The 17,713-nt window shown below is 36.8% G+C and overlaps 1 protein-coding gene across 5 annotated transcripts in view; it reads left to right on the top strand.

Annotated features, from left to right (window-relative positions):
* Positions 1 to 17,713, top strand: part of LOC148947976 (uncharacterized) — a 156,681-nt gene that overhangs the window by 123,289 nt on the left and 15,679 nt on the right. For all 5 annotated transcript variants that reach the window (XR_016142319.1, XR_016142320.1, XR_016142318.1 and 2 more), the window contains one exon: positions 16,105 to 16,185. The gene's annotated coding sequence lies outside the window, so the exon portion shown is untranslated. The remainder of the gene's footprint in view (positions 1 to 16,104; positions 16,186 to 17,713) is intronic.

The following is a 17,713-nucleotide window of genomic DNA, read 5'->3' as shown; positions in this document are numbered from 1 at the left end:
CAAATTTTTAAAGGTTACTCAAAGTTTTAGAAATCCCCCTTACCATTCATCCCATTCCCCCTTCATACTCTAAAATCTGGTTGATAATTTGAAATTTGAAAAGCCTTATTTTCCACGGGGGTATTTTTTGGGGGGAGGGGGATTTTCCGTGAGGGTATTTCTCGTGGGGAGGGGGGTATTTTCTGCGGGGAGGTATTTTCCGGGGGGGATTTTCCGGCGGGTATTCGCCAAGAACCACAAATTTGATGGTATGAGTTTTATTAAAATCTTTTACTTTTAGGGGTTGTTTCCCCTTTTACGAAACTCAGACAAATTTGTTACACAGGCAATTTATCAACCAGATTTTAGAGTATTATTCCGGTGCAACACGTTGCAACGAAATGGTCAGCTTAGATTAGTATAAGCAGGGGCCCCGCGAGCAGGTTGCTGACCACCGCCCCCACCCACCCCCTCCCCCGCTATCAAATCTCCTTTCAACTAACCTTCGCACCCTCGAAAGAAAATTTTTATATAAGTTCCAGCATTTTCTACATATTTTAAATTATCGATGTAAAAAAGAAAAGCAATATTTTTCAACATTATAAAATTAAGCTATTTGAATATATTTTATGTGGTTACCCAACAAATGTTAAGGGGTTTACAAAAAAAAATAATCAAAACGAATATAGATTAATTAGTACTTGTGCATTATAAATAACCCACCACTATAGACTGTACAAGGAAACCAGACAAACGGGTATTTGTTAGACAAATGGATCGCAAAGCGTGATTTCTTATTGCGTTTACAATATTTAAACTGTGGTTTTTTTGGGTTTAGGGAGGGAAAAAGGTACCTGGGTTAGGTTACGTATTTAATATATGCTCTGATTTTCGCCCCCCCCCCTAAGGGGCAACTATCTAGACCAAAAGTGTTTCTAAAATATTATATTTTAATACTATTTTATTTTATTTCATTAACAGTAACCAAACTTAACTTCTTTCGTGTATAGTGGTGTATTATTTATAATTCACAAGTACCGAATAATCTATAGTCAAATATTTACTTCTGCCCCCTCTCTCCCTCTCCCTATTTACGCTTTAATAACGTCTCGTAGCTTCAAGAATGAAGATTGCTACACTAAACTATTTGGACAAAAACATTTGAATTACTTTAAGAACAAATGGGGTTAGATACTGTAAATTGCCAAATTTCCTGTTACAACGTTTTAAACATTAATTAGTAAACAATACCCATAAAAAACAAATTAGTTGGGGTTATAAAGCTCTAATATATGTTTCATAAAATGGTGCATTCTAAAGGATATTGAATATTTTTTTTTTAAATAGTGCTCTGCCAGATATCCTTCCATATGTTCTTCTCTTTTGCCATATCTGGGTTATATTGTCTTGAACTTTACGCCAGTGTCTTTCGATGTTTTGTCTGTGAGCACATGTTGCGGGATCAAACGAATGTATGCAGTAATTGACACATAAATGCTGATAGCCCTTGCTAGCCAGGAAATCGTAGGCCGTCAAACAATCACTGATAATTGTTGTCCCTTGTAGGAATCAGTTTTTGGATAATTTCCAACAATTTGGCGCAACTTCTATCCGGCATAGAAACCATGAATTAATTACCAATTCCTCGCTCTATTCCACCAAATACCCATTTACCCTTGACAATCCGACCACTATTATATTTACGCTTCCCAAAATGGGCTTCATCTATCTCAACAATGACTCCTTCTCCTCCCAAAGGAGCGAAGTTTGAATGACTTATGTACATACAAACCTCTCTGCAGAACTGGCTCCAATCCACAAAGGTTTGTTTACAACAAGTAACATTGTTGATCATGAAATCCTCCTTTGGAGGCAGTATTTGAAGCCAAATCATCAAAAAACGGAAATTTTCTAGCTCAGAAAGGTGTGAACGAGCCATCCATGTTTTGTCATAGATCGATTTTGAAAAATTACTCTTTACCTGAGAATATTCACGGCCACCTCGGATAGGTATAAGCCTAGACTTCTGGCAACGGAACGATTTTCTATATTTTACACAAATCTGGCCACAAATATCGCAATTCCTGCTTCTCAATAACATGCCATGGTTATAATACAACTCTAAGACTGCCTCAACAGTAGAAAATTGAAGGATACCACCACAGAAATTTATTTCACAAAAATTGCAAGACATATCTCAATAATTGTCATTTAAAGACTGAAGCTGTAACTCGTAATATCTATTGCGGCTTTAATTAATTGTTTCATTGTTAAATGGCGGGAATAGTCGAACAAAGATAACAGTGAATTGGGTTATAAATATATTGGAAAGATAGGTCAACTTAGTATGGGTTTTTCCTGCATTTGAAATAGTCGCTTCTTAACAGATGTAAATATCCTCGTCGATTCTGATTTTTTTAGCACTCTATATATTAGTGCTTTAGAAATATTTTAAAAGCTTCTAAAGTAGCTTTTTTGAAAATTTTGAGTTTGGGGGGAAGGGGGATTTTCAAAACCTCTTCCCGTGATATAAGGTGTCCTCTGAAGTTGATGCTGATGTTTTTAGCACTCTATCTATTAAAGCTTTAGAAATATTTAGAAAGCTTCTAAAGGAGAATTTTAGAAAATTTTTAGATTGGGGGGAAGCGGGAATTTTATTTCCGAATATTGTTTTATGGGGGCCGATGGAGTCCTAAAACATCTTCACGTAACATAATTTGTCCTCTGTATTCACTTATGACATGTTTAGTGCTCTATCTATTAGTGCTTTAGAAATATTTAAAAAAGCTTCTAAAGTAAAATTTTTGAAATTTTTTAGTTTGGGGGGATGGGGGATTCTAAAAACCTCGTCCCGTGATATAACGTGTCCTCTGAAGTCGATTCTGATGTTTTTAGCACTCAATGTCTTAGATCTTTAGAAATATTTAAAAAGCTACTACAGAATAATTTGGGAAAATTTTTTGTTTAGGAGTAAGGGTGATTTTAAAAACCTCTACACGTGATATAAAGTGCCCTCTGAAGTCGATTCTGATGTTTTTAGCACTAAATGTATTAGCGCTTTAGAATTATTTAAAAATCTCCACAATTAGAATTTTTGAAAATTTTGAGTTTGGGAGGAAGGGGGATTTTTAAAACCACTTCCCGTGATATAACGTGTCCTCTGAAGTCGATTCTGATGTTTTTAGCACTCTATGTCTTAGCGCTTTAGAACTATTGAAAAAAGCTTCGAAATTAAAGTTTTGGAAAATTTTGAGTTTGGGGGAGGGGGGATTTCAAAAACATCTTCCCATAACATAATTTTTCCTCTGAAGTCGATTCCGATATTTCTAGCGCTCTATGTCTTAGCGCTTTAGAAATATTTAAAAAACCTTCTAAAGTAGAATTTTGGAAAATTTTGAGTTTGGAGGGAAGGAGGATTTTCAAAACCTCTTCCCGTAGAGTGCATTGAAAATCCTCCTTGAAGGAGGATTTTCAAAACCTCTTCCTGTAGCACCCTATGTTTTAGAGCTTTAGAAATATTGAAACAGCTTCTAAAGTAGAATTTGGGACCATTTTGTGTTTGGGGCGTAGGGGGATTTTAAAAACCTCTTCCTATGATATAACGTGTCCTCTGAAGTTGATTCTGAAGTTTTTAGAACTCTATGTATTAGAACTTTATAAATAATTAAAAAAGCTTATAAAGTATATTGTTTGAAAATTTTGAGATTGGGTTGAAGGGGGTTTTTAAAACCCTCTTCCCATGATATAACGTGTCCTCTAAAGTCGTTTCTGAAACTTGTAGCAATCTCTATAATAGTTCTTTAGAAATATTAAAACATGCTTATGAATTAAAATTTTTGAAATTTTTTTGGTTAGAGGGAAGGGGGATTTTCAATACAAATTCCTGTGATATAACGTGTCCTCTGAAGTTAATTCTAATGTTTTTAGAACTCTATGTCTTAGTGCTATAGAAATATTTAAAAAGCTACCAAAGTATAATTGTGGAAATTTTTGAGTTTGGGAGGAAGGGGGATTTTCAAAACCACTTCCCGTGATATAACGTGTCCTCTGAAGTCGATTCTGATGTTTTTAGCACTCTATCTATTAGTGCTTTAGAAATATTTAAAAAGCTTTTAAAATAAAATTTTGGAAAATTTTGAGTTAGGGGGAAGGGGGATTTTCAAAACCTCTTCCCCTGATATAACGTGTCCTCTGAAGTCAATTCTGAAACTTGTAGCACTCTATCTATTAGTGCTTTAGAAATTTTTAAAAGCTTCTAAAGTAAAATTTTTGAAATTTTGAGTTTGGGGGGAAGGGGGATTTTAAAAACCTCTTCCCGTAAAATAATTTTTCCTCTGAAGTCGATTCTGATGTTTTTAGCACTCTATCTATTAATGCTTCCTAAACATCTTCCTATGACATAATTTGTCCTCTAAAAAGGACTAGGTTATTTTTACTGATCTCTCTTGTGAAATCCTTTCCCTAATTAATACAGTTTAAATGGTCTTATCAACAGAGTTGTTTGGCATGTGCCTGCTACCCTTAAGGGTAAGGGTGTCTGATAAGGCAAGTGTGACATCACAACTAACTGGGTTTCATATACCATAAAGAAAGTCCGCATGGTTTGAAAATTAAATGGGTTAGGATTTAAATAGGATTTTGGAATATATTTTAATGAACAAGGTTAAAAGCAGAAGTTGTGTAAGGTAAGCAGTGATTTATATTTATGATAGTAATATAGGATGAAATATGAGTTAAAAACAACTAGTAATTTGCAGTAATTTACCATTATATAGAGGGGGGGGATGAGTGGAGGTAGGTACTTCAAAGTACCTTCCCGGGACAAACCTTAGCATGTACATCCATCCCTGAAAGTTTCATTTTCCTAACCCAACTCCTTTCCAAGATAGCCAAAAGTAACTAAAGTAGAATTTTACCGAAAAATATTTACCAAATCATTATTGAGTTACAACTAAAGTGAATATACCACTTGATGCCTTTTTTAGCCTTTGCTCTTTACAAATATAATAGCCTAGCCTAATAATCATTTTTGTTGGTAATGAATTTTAGCCCCCACCCCTATATATACTAATTCAGGGCATATATTTGCACATTAGGGGGGTGGGGGTAATTTTATTTCTAATATAAATGAGAGGTAAGTTTAAACTTTCCCCCTTCCCCCCCCCCCAATTTGCCAATATATATCCTGAATTGGTATAGCCTATAGGCTATATGGGTGGGGGCTAAAATTAATTTACAAAAAAAAAGATTATTATATTTGTAAATAGAATAAAAAAAGTCATCAAGTGGTATATTAACTTTAGTTGTAACTCAATAATATGATTTGGTAAATATTTACCAAATATTGTTTCAACATTAAAATCCCAAGTAGGTGTGGTAGGTCAAGTATTAGGCCTAATATATTAGCATATATTAGGGGAGAGCTACAGGAGTAATCCTCCCCTCCATCAAGATTTTCATAAAAAGGAAAAGGGAGATTTGTATGCAAACTATTAAATGTAAAAACAGGTCCCAGAAACTGCTTTTGGGCAATATTCTGTAAGAATACAAGGTTAAAATTTAATTTTAGCCCCTGATGTTTATTAAATCATGATTTGGGAAAAATTTTAGGGCAATGCTATAAACAGTTGTAAATGGCCAAAAAAGAAACAACTTTTTGGCCTATAGGCCTAGTAAAATGTTACTGTAGCAATATATATTACTCCAAACATTTTATTCAAGTGCTGTCAAGAGTAATGTACTGTATCAGGAGAGAAAGAAAAACAACAAAATAGAGAAAGAAAGGGGAAATGACCAGATTGCTAATTTGACAGTGTATATATAGGCTATACAAATCTTTAAATTAGCCAACCAGTATTCTAGACCTAGGAGTCCAGCTGGACATACAGCAACATATTAAGAAAACAATTCTTACTCCACAATATGCAGAATAATCCAAGTTAACACAGTTTGCAGGGGAAGAGCTTCCCCTGCAAATCTTCACTTCTTTTCTTGTTTTTTCCAGTTTTTCTAAGAAATTCATGAATTTCTTAGACCTATATATTCACAGAATATTTACCCTCACCCCCCCCCCTAAGGTACAAATATATGCCTAGAATTGCATCCTCAACCTAAATATAACATCCATTTGCATCACAAATTAACTTTACTCCCAAATTAGCCATATGATGGATGTCCAAAAGAAAGGGCATGAAAATGTCTTATGCAAAATGTTCATAGATAGTACTGTATGTGACTGATGATCCTTTGTTACATGAAGCATAACACATGGAAACAAATGGGGATATAGAACAATTTTTTGTCTTTGGTACATTTTTTTGCAATTTGTGGTACATTTTGTTTTGAAGTGGTGGCAACACTGGTTATGGAGAAGCAGGTGCAAATCTCCATCATTTTTATGGGGGGGGGGCAAGAGGGGTCTATATCTGGATAGTCAAAGGGCATGGGATGTATAATATTTTTTTCTCCACATTCCTTGGGGCAACTGCCCCCCCCCCCTTGCCACCCCCAAATGACACCCCTGTGGAGAAGAAAAGGAAGAATCAAAAACAAAATTTGAGGTGATAGGTAAGAATTTTAGTATCACAGCAAATGAATGAATCAACTTCTGCTGGAAAAACTTTTTTAAATTAATAAAATACATGTTGCTGCTAGCAAATGCACATGTTTTGTTACAATCCTCCACCTTATTTATGGTGGGGGATTGTAACCCCCACCACCTGATCCACACCAATAGGAAAATTGACAAAATTATTCCCTGTTTAAGAACAGGGCATGCAATAACCACATCAAATCAAGGGTAGAATTCTAGTTTAGCAACTTTTTGCTATCTTGGAAAGGGGTTAGGTTAGAAAACTGAAACTTTCAGGGATAGGTCTACAGACCAAAGTAGCCTATGTCCCGGGAAGGTATTTTGAAACCCCTACCTTGACTCCTTCTTCCTGTAGAGAGTAGTGATCTTTAAAATCTTTGTGTTATGAATGTGAAACCTTGCAAAACAGAGCTTAATTAAAGTACAACAAAATTGTTTTCAGCTTCATAACCTTGCTCAAACCTAAATTAGCAGGAATTGCATTTTCAGAACTAAAACAAGAGAAAGGAAACTGATAATTAAGGTAAAATGTTGTTTTGTCAAAATTTCAATAGGTTCAATAAACCTGTCAAGTAGGCAAATTTCAAAGACTTAGAAATCAGAAGAGGGTTAACATGGGGACTGTGCAATACATTCTGAGAGTGTATTTTTGGCCCTGGATTCATTGCTGAAAATTTCATTTTCATAACCTAACCCCTTTCCAAGATAGCAAAAAGAAGCTAAACTAGAATTTTGCCAAATGAAAAATTATACCATCTTTCAGAAAGCAAGTAAATGTCTGTTCACAGCTGTTTATTGATGTAACAGTTTTTTAAATCCTTTCAGAATTTCTTTCTCTCACAATTGAGAGAAATATCTAGGCTAATTAGGCCTGAGGGTTTTCATGGTGAAAATCTAGTTTAGCCTACCTACTGTAGCTTTCTGTGGAAATGGGTTAGGTTAGGAAAATGAAACTTTCATTTGGCTAATGGATTCAAGGCCATAAATATACTCTTGGGAGGTATTGCCAAGCTTCTATGTTAACCTTCTTCTGATATCTAAGTTTTAGAAATTTGCATGCTTGACAGTTGTATACCTATTAAAATGTTTGACAAAACAACATTTTACCTTAATTTTCAGGTATTAGTTTCTATTTCTCTAGTTTTAGTACAGAAAATGCAATTCCTGTTATTTGAATAGAATTTAAGCCATATAAATGTTTTTTTTTGCAACAACCTAATTATTCAACTGAGTGCCAAGGTTGTGTCTGAAAAGTAATTCAAATGACAAAGAGCCACCACCTTCATCAAAAAGGATAAGAACTTATTCTACTAAGAAACCAGCTGCTAATAACTCAACCAAGCCAACATATAGCTGTGACATGGGTAGGAATGACAATTTTATGCCACCAGTAAGTAGTTTTGCCAGGAAAACTAAAGTGAAGACAGCGAGACTATGGAAAGTAAGCATAGACAACGCTATTGGAGAAAGTGTACCCCCTTTTACAGGTGAGCACAGTATCCTCTTAAATCTAAATGAGGAGGCAGACACTTCAAAGCAGTGTTGACTATTTCAAAAGCAGTGCTAACTTCTGAAATCCTGGAGATGATAGTCTGCGAGTCTAATTGCTACTCTATGAGAAAAAATGGCTATTAGCTCAGTCCTACTGTTGCTAAACTCCACATTTATCTTGGCTGTTTATTGGTGATGAGCTACACTTGCTATCTTTACAACTGCTTGTAGCCAACTACATATCTAGCATCTGTTTCAAAACAATCCAAGAATGCCTGCATTTCACAAGCCAGGAATAAAGCAATGGAGACAAGTATTATAAGATAAGGCCTTTCTTTGAGATTCTTCACAGTGCATACACAGCCACATTGTCTGATAAAGAATATAATCTGGTTGATGAAATGATCATGCCTTTCAAAGGCTGGAGTAGCCTAAAACAATATATGGCATCAAATCCAATAAAATTGGCTTTCAGATTTGGGTGTGTTCAGGTGTGTCAGGTTATATTTATGGCTTCAAACCTTACCAGTGAAACAACACTATCACTCAGACCTCCTAACATGGCTTAGGTGGTGATTTTGTTATTTGCCTTTGTTGTGGTCTTGAAAAGAAGAATCTGAAGGTGTATTTTGATGACTTCTTCACTTCAATCCCTTTTGTAGAAATGTTAGCAAAAGAAAATATTTACAGTGTTGGTACACTGCATGCAAATAGATTTGGCTATGCTGCAGACAAACTGGTCGAGAAAAAGAATTGAAAAAGAAAGACCAAGGATCTGTCTCGTATGCAATTCCAGCAGTTTGATCCAGCTATTGGCACAATGTACAGCCTAGCTTTTGTTAATCTAGGAATTTTGTAACGATTTTGAATTTTTGTAATGAAATCTAATTATTATTAATAATTATATTAAATTTTGTTAAGTCTTGAGGGATAGCATAGTCTTTAAATGGTCTTTTTATAAACAATAAAAAACGGTCTAACATGATACAGTATTGCTTTTTCTGGTCTCAGCCAACCTATTCTGCATGGAACCACAGTGGCATAGCCCCAGGGGTTATGGATAAATCTCAAAAACAAAGTAGGCCTAAATGGGGTAATTTTTGTAAATATGGAACAGTCTAAATTACTAACTGAGGAATAAGGGGAACATACCAGCCAGTTTCTTCTTTATGCTTTTTCTGAATATAATCATTGTTTTACTTGCAAATTCAATTTTCAGCCCTTTACAGACCCTCAAAGCTTATATTTTTTTCTCTTATTTTACATACTGCTTATGCACGTCTGTTTAAACCAGTTCACCTGTAAATTTAATTGGCTACAACAAAATTGAGAACCAGAAAACACATAGGAAATATATAAATTAGGCTATATATCTGCATGAGGGAAATGTAGGAGGAGCTGCAGTTGGAATGTATTAACTACAATTATTCAGACTATGATGAAGTAAGAATTGTTCTTTTAACCCTTTTATACAGCTAAAAATAATAAAAAGTATGTCATTTTTGAGTGCCCATAATGGGTTTTAAAACTGAATTTGCAAGTAAAGTGATAATTATATTTGGATAGAGCATAAAAAGGCATTGGGTGGTATGTTCACTTTACTTGTAGGTCTGTAATTTAAACTGTTTCATATTTACCTAGTTTTTATCCCACCTAACCATATTGGTGTAAATCTTCTATAGAATTTCAGAGGGATAGCTCTTGTCTGAAGTTCTATCAGTAATAAATTAAGTAATTCAGCAGGTACACTGAAATCCTAAAGGTTGTCCTTTATTGTCAAATTTTGTAATCTAATACACAGAAACTCAATAACAATATATTAGCTCAACAGCAGATATATACTGAAGCCAAAACCTAGAATTGTCAAGTCAAGTGTTTCCATTGTAGTTGTTTTCTAATAGTTTATGGGGAAATTTTAAACTTTTAAGAGGATATACAAAATATTTTTTATGAGGAGTAGGTCTATATCAATAGAACATCTACAAGCTATATCATTCAAACAAAGGTCAAAGTCTGTAAGCTGTGGTAATAGCTGTGGTGAATGCCCCATAGGCTATCATTCATTCTACTAGATCTATTATTTGTGGAGTATAGCTGTAGAATACTAGTGGGTAAGGTTGTAGGTATTTCAGTAAGTAAATTACTCAAAATATCAAGGTAATCTAGATTTTTTTTTCAAAATAAAAGCATTCTCTGCAATAAAGAACACCTGTTGCTTCAATACACCTGTTGCAAGAACAAAGGTGCATCAATAGATGATGTACCTTTGTTGGTGCATCATTTAACAGATTTGAGTCTTGCTAGGGATTGAAAGGTAAAATTGGTGACAGCTCAAATTCCGACTGTTCTCAACAAATTCAGCTGTTCTTCAGGTAGCTATTGTTATGCAACAGCAAAGTTTATTGCAGATAAAATGGACCCTTACATACAAACATCCTGAAATAATTTGGATTAGAATTGCTTATTGAATGTGTAATGGTTTTGTTATAATATTTAATAAGAGATAGCTGTGATGAAAATTGACAATAAATAACTATAATATAATGCAAAACAAATAGGCCACAGGGCCTATTTGTATTAACTATAATTAATAATTTTATCTATATTAGTTTGTTGACACAGAGAGCAAAAGCTGAGTATATGCTCTATTCAACTACAACATTTATTTTGAAACTGTCAGGTTTGTGGGAAGGAATATCCACACTCAATAAACTAATTGGATCCTGAAACATTCCAGTCTTCAGAGACTTCTGGATCATCCTGATCACAAGAAGGCTCTACTGGAAGCACTCAAGTGCTTCTTATGCAGCGAGTATGAACATGTTTCTTGCCAAGGGATGCACCTAGACTTATTCCTAGCGCTGAAAGCCCATGATAAGAGCTCACTACTACTCAAATATGAATGTGTATGCTGTAGTAAGCAAAGCGTTTTCAAACTTCAACTGGCAGTACTTCAAATGACACAAACTAACCAAAGCATGGCAACCTTACGGCAGCAACAGCAGCAGCTAGAAATGCAACCAACTACCGACATCAACATCGTCCCATCTCAGTCACCAGCAATAAACAGAATTCAAAACTCAAGCGCCGTCACTGTTAGCGTCCTACTGCAAGCTGAAAAAGAGAGGAAACTTCGAGAGGAGAAAAGTATGAACATTGTAATATTTGGCATTTTAGAATCTGATAAAGTCTGATGCTGAGAATGTTGTGCGACTGGTCTCTAGCAGTGACCTTGGTGCTCAACTATAACTGACAGACATCCTTGAAACAGCAAGACTGGGCCCCCCCCCTCTCAGACTCGGATAACAAGCAAGGCCAAAGGCGCCTACTCGTGAAGCTGTGCAAGGACTCAGAAGAGACCTGAAGAAAGCGATCGAAAATCTTGAAGGGTGCACCAAATCTCTGAAGAGCCACTGACAACCATGTCCGACAATGCGTCTATGTGAATCCAGGTCTCACGCCAATGCAAAAAATTGAACAAGCTGCTTGACACCATGCAAAGACATCACAGTCCTCTGACAACCGACCAGATGCAGGCTCTTTAGTTGCTGGTCAACGCTATCCCAGCCCACGTCGTCCCTGACATGGCGTAGGCCGCAGGTTCCAGAAAAAGGCCTTGACTGGAATTAAATGTCTTTATTTTAACTTCTCTGCTAAACAAGATGGATGAAGTGAGACATATTATAAGTGCTGAAAATCCCCATATAGTCGGAATAGCTGAGGTGAAACCAAAAAATAGCAGATACCTGCCTAAACTCCCAGAGCTACAGATTCCAAATTACAAGGTCCTAGAGAGAAACATTGAACATTAAACTGGACTGGGAATTCTCTGCTATTACAGACAGGACATCCTAGCTACCCCAGTAAGTCCAAGAGGAAATGAACTATCCCAAGAAAGTATCTGGTTAAATATAACAACAGCTGATAGAGTAAATATCAAACTAGGAATCTACTACAGAAGTCCCAATAGCAGTATTGAAAATGACTCGCACTTGCTTGCAGAAATTACTGAGATTTGCAGTGATAATTTATCAAATGTAGTCATTGTGGGCGATTTCAACCTACCGAAAATCAACTGGACTAGACAGCACATGCACTCGCACAACCCAACATCACCCGAGGCGAAATTCTTAGAAGTGGTGAATAACTCTCTGATCTTAGAGCCCACCCGAACCAGTGGTAGGGATAGACCAAGTATATTGGATCTGCTACTGACAAACAATTCAGAACTGATAGAGGACATCTGCCTACTAGCACCGGTGGAAAAGTCTAATCACTGTATAGTAGGCTTCCAGGTTTTGGCTAATAGCAGAAAAGACAAAAAAAAACACCAAGAAAAAATTACAAAAGAGCAGACTTCGCTGCAATGCGCAATGACCTCAGCACAGTGGATTGGGGAAAAGAGTTCAGTTTGACTGAAAACTGTAAGGAAATGTACTCCAAATTCCCCTCTGTCATGTCTCAGGCTGAGGAGAAACACGTACCAGTTGCCAAACATTATAAAAGACCAACCCTACCACACGCTGTTTTGGACCTCATCAAAAAAAAAGCAAGCCTGTTGGAAAAATTATTTAGCTGACCAGTCGAGCCTTCTAAATGCAAGATCCTACCGCAGGCTACAAAATAAGCTGAGGCAACAAACCAGGCAAGCAGCTAGCATGTAAGAGAAAAACCTTGCAGAATCTATCAAGACACACCCCAGGATATTTTGGAAGCACATAAATTCTAAACACATTGCAAAGTCAGACATTCCAAGCTTAAAAAACCCTATAACTGAACTCCTTATTGAAAAATCTGCAGAAAAAGAACAATTACTAAACACGTATTTCACTACCATCTTCTCCTAGGAATTTATTCAGTCATCACTACCAACCCTGAAAAAGCAGATTTACTAAACACATATTACACTACCATCTTCACCCAGGAGCTTATTCAGTCATTACTACCAACCCTGCAAACCATAGTCTCTGACTTAACACCCAGGATCAAGATAGACCTACAGGTGGTCCTGAAGAAACTCAAAGAGCTAGGGATAAGCAAATTGCCAGGTCCGGACAGACTTCATCCCAGAGTGTTAAAAGAAACCGCAGATCTAATTGCAGAGCCTCTACTGATGATTTTTCAAAAACCCTTACAGTCGAATGAACTCCCTAGTATCTGGAAAAAGGCAACGGTGATACCATTGCACAAAAAGGGAAACCGCCAAGATCCTCTAAATTACCGCCCGATCAGTCTAACCTGTATAACCTGCAAAATACTGGAATCTATCATATCTGACCATATTCTTGAGCACATGAGCAAAAGAAAGATAATCACTAGCAATTTGGGTTCTTGAAGAGAAGGTCTGCAGAGTCACAGCTTCTTATGGTGGTGGAAAACTGGAAAATGCATGCAGATAAGGGTTATCAAGTCAATGTAATTTACATAGACCTTAAAAAGGCCTTTGACAAAGTACCTCATCGTTGCCTTTTATATAAACTCTGCAACCTTGGTCTGGGACCCACAGTTGATTGGATTGAACAGTTTCTTATTGGAAGGTCTCAAACAGTATCAGACGGAGTTTCGAGCACACTTGAAGTAGAGGTAATCAGCAGTGTTCCCCAGGGCTTGGTCCTTGGCCCTCTCTTATTGAACCTGTATCTCAATGATCTAGTAGAAGGAATCAGCTCAGAGATTCTATTGTACGCAGACGACACCAAGCTGTATAAAGTAATCAAAAAAGTTGCTAATGCACTATCTCTGCAAGAGGAGCTTGAAAAGCTCAATAGTTGGATGTCCAACTGGCTGATGGAAATCAATATTGAAAAAAGCCAAAAGCTAACGATAGGGAACCCTACTATCCATTTTGAATATAGACTAGAAGAATTACTAATCACATCGTGCCAGGAGGAGCGCAACTTAAGAGTAGTCAGTGATAGCAACCTTAACGTCCAGACGCCCTACAACAGCTTTAATAGGAAAGAAAATCTTTTTACAAGGGTTTTAAGGTGCAACTTCATTTTCGGAAATGATAAGACTCTTTCCCTTCTTTACGAAGATTTAGTACAGCCAATCCTTGACTACGGTCATTGCAGTACACGTCCCTTTTACAACAAATACATTGAAGCTCTTGAAAAAGTTCAAAGACGAATAACAAAGTTCTGTCTGACTTTGAGAAATTTATCCTACGAAGATAGGCTCCAGAAGCTCAAACTCCCTTCACTAGCTTATCGACTGCACCGAGGAGACCTCATTGAGGTATACAAGCTTTGCTACGCCTCCTACGAAAACAGCTAGGCTACCAATGTTCTCAGCTTCAGCCACATGAACCTTTGTGGTTACAAGCTTCAAGAGGAGAGTTTCCAAAAGGACATCGGCCGTTGGGCATTCAAGAACCGAGTAACGCAACACTAGAACAGGCTCCCCTTTGAAGTCATCAATACAAACTCATTAAACTCGTTCAAGCAGGAACTGGACAAATACTACGGTGAAAGTGCCTACAATTTTTTTCAATTTAAAAGATTTTTGTAGAGGCCCTGTGGCTTATTTGTTTTGCATTATATTATTATTATTATTAATTCAAATTGAGTATATCATTTACTAAGTATAACATTATATAGAAAAACCTTATGATAGTTTGGACTAGGACCCAACCAATCTGGATTTCTGGGGTCCAAAACTGATATATTGGTAGAATAGACCTACTAATACAATACCAATATAATTTGCAGGTAGATTCCCCTCTGGAAAAAATTTACCTGAAGTTTATATCCTCCATTCTCTGCCCATATTCATACTGACATGTTTCTCCCTGGTCTATTGCACAGCAAAGATCAGCCTAAATAATTCACTGTGGGTTCCAAAAAAAGGGCCATTTACAAGAATTTTTTGATTTTTTGGTCTTTTCTGATCAGCAGCTTCTGAGCACACAAACAAAATGGCAGACATTTGCAGAAGTGATAAATAGGAAACAAATTTAATCAAAGAAGCCAGTTTAGTTACATAAACACACACACATGTGGAAATTTCTGTTTAAAATGAAACAGCAACCTCAACTCTGCCATTTAGATTGTTATGCATATCACATATTCCTTTGATGACAGAAGTATTAACTCCATGCTTATAAGCAGTCAATAAGATATACAAATGTACTCAACTAAGTTGAATGCCCTTTATGCATATAATCCAGCAAAATATAATAACTCATTTTTTTCATTAGTATGTAGAAGTAAATTAGCAATCAAATGGTGAGCATTGTTGGAACCTACTCCTTTCTTAAAGCTGAACTGTTTATTTGTTGTGTAACACTTATTAGATATCTCATTAATAATTAATTACTCTAAAACTTTGCAACAAATTAGTGACACTGTAACTGACCTAAAAGAAGAACACTGACTCATGGGCTTTCTCCTTTTTAATACCAGCGTTATTACACCAGTACTAAGAAATCAGGAACTACACTACTGCAGAATATTGTCTGAAATAGTATAGTCAGATGCTCAATCAGGAGAGGAGATGTTCACCTTAGATGCTATGCATATAGGTCATCAACAACACAAAAAGTCTTTGTTTGTAGCTTAGAAGTGCACTTGGTAACCACAGATAATAATGACACCCATTTCATCATTTGATTGGCCCAAGCAACCATCAAGCTTTCTTTCATATTAAAATGAGTGTTCCACTAGAGGGTTATCACTAGTGCTCCAAAAAGTACACCCACTCATATTTTTTTTTAGAGTTTATTGTCCCTTCTTTAGAGGAGGAGTTTTAAAACTATCTTCAAGTTACTTTATGATAGTTTATGCTAAACTTCTGCCTTAAGTTTATGCTAAACTCCTACCTCTCAAAAAAAGTTCCAAGGCATTGGCATGCAATGCCAATGCCTTGGAACTTGGGTATCTTAATTTAGCTTCTGTGTCCAGATCTATTGGCACACTGGACAATCTTGTCAACACATTTTTCATTTTTGCCATCCAAACTCAAAAACCTAACTTTGTTCCTGTCACTCAGAATGTCCTTGTTTTTAAATTGAGAGGAAAGCTCTTAACTACCTTAATTTTCAGGTTCCTTACTTGATCCTGCTGACAGTGACATGCTTTAATAGAGATCTGCTGGAGAGACCATTTGGTAATGGTCACCAAAAGGTAGGTAAAGGAAAAAAAAAGGTAAAGGATGCGGCACTAGACCCTTAAGGTCCAAACCGGCGGTGCTGATCTCCGTTTCGTGGCCCTTCAGCCAGGAAGTGCAATGGGGGGCTCTGGGCCAGCCAACCTATGCTTTCGCAAACCCTTCCTGTTTTACCTTCCCCAGATTTCTCCAGGTACCCATTTAGAGCTGGGTTGACTCTGGCTAAGCTTACAGGGTCACACCACTGACCCGCGTCCCAAACTAAGAAACTGACCACACCAGGGATCGAACCCGAATTCACGGATTCTCAGCCCAGCGCGCGTCCACTTAGCCAGAACGGCAAAAGGTAGGTATGGGCTGTGATGACAATTTTTCAATGGTTTAAAGCTGACATCACTGTACAATAGCAACTTTGGAGAGAGTATGCAACATGGTTGAGTATGACAAGCAGTACCAACCTCCCTTAGACATTCTTATGATGCGTCAGGATCAGTGGGTAATTGAATGGGATAAGCAACCCCACTCATATTTTGATGATCTGCTATTCTGTTCCTTGACAAGCCTGGACTTAAAACATGCAGTTTTGCATGTAATAACTGGTACAGATTGAATAATTTTCCATTCATTGGCAGCATGCTTGGAGAAGAAATGTTGCCAATTTTTTGTATTAACCAGATGTTTTGACAGCTTGTGTGAGTGGCCTCATGGATGTTTGGTGAAGAGGGGGTTATTTGGTTGAGTATTTTACTTGTAGACAAGCATCATGTCACCATGGGAGCATCTAAAAACAAGTGTGGGCAGCTGCAGACGCTACAGTTGGTTGTTGTAAGGGAAATCATATTGGCCTGCTATGCATTCTCTGGCACGCCTCTGAACTTCCTCAATTAGGCTTCCATCATTCATATAAGAAGAGGAGGTTAGACATGCTCCAAATTCCAGTACAGGGCTAACTTTAGCCTTATAGAGCCTTAGACCGACTTTGCAGGAGCAGCTAATTAAAGTGCATTTGAGGAGACCAAGGATTGAGTTTGCTTTTCAGACTGCTTGTTGCCAGTGGCTATGGAACCTTAGTTGCTCATCTATTAGTACTCGTAGGTCTCTTTGTTCGAGACTTGTCTGAAGCACTGAATTTGACAGTGAATTAGAATCAGACATGTTTTACTGGCAACAAGGGTCATTGCTACCAAAGCAAAGGACATAGAATTTTCATTTGTTGAACTCATGTAGCCAATTAGGTGCTCTTTTTTGGATTTTAAGAAGGCCAAACTGAAGATTTTGTTGATTAGCAAGTTCAAACAATTTAGGTCATCAGCATAGAATATGATGTTGTTTTTATTCTATTCACCATATTGTTGATATATATTAGAATAAAGTAGCACACAAAATAGTGCCTTGGGGGCTCTGCTTGCAACATCACGGGTTCCGGAGGAAGCTTTCTCGTTATTATCTTAGAAGAGTCAACCCTGATGAGTCTGACCTGTCAGAGAGTCCATGATCCAATCAACTACATTGGTGTGGGTGACTGCAGTCATAAGTTTTAAGCTG

The sequence above is a fragment of the Artemia sp. Qi Xiang Cuo genome, chromosome 10 (assembly GCF_049724085.1).
Source record: "Artemia sp. Qi Xiang Cuo chromosome 10, ASM4972408v1, whole genome shotgun sequence".
Classification (NCBI taxonomy): domain Eukaryota; kingdom Metazoa; phylum Arthropoda; class Branchiopoda; order Anostraca; family Artemiidae; genus Artemia; species Artemia sp. Qi Xiang Cuo.
This window is presented reverse-complemented; position numbering and strand designations above follow the sequence as displayed.